Source organism: Plectropomus leopardus, chromosome 20 (assembly GCF_008729295.1).
Source record: "Plectropomus leopardus isolate mb chromosome 20, YSFRI_Pleo_2.0, whole genome shotgun sequence".
Lineage (NCBI taxonomy): Eukaryota > Metazoa > Chordata > Actinopteri > Perciformes > Serranidae > Plectropomus > Plectropomus leopardus.
Genome location: NC_056482.1, coordinates 26,166,623 through 26,169,206, shown reverse-complemented (window position 1 = coordinate 26,169,206; position 2,584 = coordinate 26,166,623).

Here is a 2,584-nt window from a genome sequence, read left to right as displayed (position 1 = left end):
CATTCTCCCAGCTCTCATTCTCATTAACGCCTGATCCCGGGGTAGCATGTATCTCTCCAGGTCCCCCCGCTGCCGCCCATGTGCCCCTCTTCCCTCCCTGCAGTTAGACTGCTCGGGGGACAGGTGGCAGGGAGAGTCCCAAACCGAGGCCAGGATCACACATGGGAGGTGGAGGAGGACATGTCCGGGACCGGATTATTGTTCAGGCTTCATATGTTCCCGGAATAATCATGGAATTTGCAAAAAAAAATCACCCAAAAATGGTTAAAGAAAAATGAAATTGCTCAAATGTTTTCTTTAAAAATTGCCCAAAATATTTCAAGAACAAAACAAAAAAAATCACCAAATTTTTTTCTTTAAAAATATGCAATTAAAAAGAACCAATTCGGATTGTTGATGGCTATTTCAGCTAACTTTTGGTCCTGAAAATGTCATGGAAAAGTATTTGTAAAAATGTGTGTGAACCCTGATTGTTGCATGCAGCTGAGTGAACTGCTCATTATTAGATATTAATCGGCCTCTCTGCTTTGTGTTCACAGTATTCGCAGCGTGATGCAGAAGTACCTCGAGGAGAGAGACGAACTGACGTTTGACAAAATTTTCAACCAGAAAATTGGTGAGTCTGAACATTTTTTATCCCATTAAAGAGCGCCGGGATGAAATGCCGCAGCGCTGTAATAGAATCAGCAGTGCTCGGTATTAAGGAGGGAAGAGACCGCTCATACACACAATTAAATGAACGATTGTTGAAACCTCTTTTATTTTAATGGGATTACTTTCACGCGCCTGCTGTACATTACTCCTCTGAGCGGCTCTCACTTTCTACTCGCACAATGTGTGAACAGACTGGCTTCTTTTTAGAGGTAAGAACCACATCGCCAGCTTATTTTACCAGTATTTCACCAAATATTATGACATACATATATAGAAATATTTTTTAAGTTGCACCAGTTTTTGTACACACATTCACGTTCCCCAGAGGATGAACCCCAGAGTCTTTGGTGATCCTCTGACTTGTCCTCTAGCGTCACCGTGACGGTGGTTTTTGTGGTTTTAGAGGAAATATCTTAATTTTTGGGTTGGTTGCTGTGCAGTTTGGCTGCTGTCATGTTCTTTTCAGTAATAATTTGGTTTAATTTGATTTTTAATTACGCCTCATCATCAGGTCGACTCTAACTAATGACACTCGCATCATCCTGGAGAACCTGGAAAATTTCACAGTAATGTTTACCAGGTCATAGAAAAAGTCATAGAATTTGTTTTGTGTGTTAAATTGTTACGGTAATCTGCAGGGGATGATCGTCCACGTAATGTCACAAAACGGCTAATTTATTTCTGCAGCAGTCGATGAGTGATAACGTTCTGTTTACATCAGGATTTTTCTTTAAAAATCGCCAAAAACTTTCAAAGAAAAAAACATATATTTTTTAATCGGCCAAAAGTTTTTAAAGAGAAAACAAAGTCCATTTTTTTCTTAAAAATTGCCAAAATCTTTTAAAAAAAAGCCAGTTTATTTCTGTAGCAGTCAGTGTAGCTCCAGTATGTGTGAATGTGTGTTTTCTTATAAAATACCCCCAAAAAAATAAGTTTTTTTCTTAATCTTTCTTTTTTCCATACCTAATATATTTTTGCAGTACCACATAGTTTCGTAGTTTGAGAGCTGGGATGCACAGTTACGTGTTCACATTGTCACGCGTGTTTCAGCACGCTGACGTTAGCACGAAGTGCCTGTGGAGTCTCATTTTACCTGCAGGGTTTAAACATTCACGTGGCCTTTGATGTTTAGTCGAAACTGTTTTATTTGCAGATTTAAATGACTATCATCGCCGAGAGCAGATTATGTTGGATGTAGCTAATTAGTTATTAATTATTGCCTGCCAAAAGGACATAATCCTGCTGTTTTGCGCCTGTTGGTAGGGTTGGGCAGTTTTGGTACTTGCTGTCTATTTGCCTTCGAGCGGCAAAAACAAGTCCTACCTTCAGACACACACACACACACACTCACACACACACACACACACACTCACACTCACACTCACACAACACACACACACACACACACACACACACTTACACACACTCACACACACACACTCACACACACACTCACACTCACACACACACACACACACACACACACACACACACACACACACACACACTCACACACACACACACACACACACACACACACACACACACACACACCACACACTTACACACACTCACACAGCCTAGCACATTCACTCATTACACTACAGCTACATCCACACAAATATGTTTTATTTTAAAACATATTACTAATGCTAAAAACTTTTAAAGAAAAAAAATCACCAAAATGTTTCTTTTTAAAAAAGTAAAAAGAAAAAAAAAAGAAAAAAAAACAAATCACCATAAATTTTTTTTGTGAATGTTTTTTTTTTTTTTCAAACAAATATTTTTTTTTGCCAATTTTGTATTAAAAACTGTTTATAAATGGTCATGTGATATGCTGTTTTCAGGCTTGTTGGTATGGAGAGATTATTTCTAAATTGTTCTAAATCATTTGTGTTTATTGAGTTTTTTGGGGATGTGTCCTTTGGAG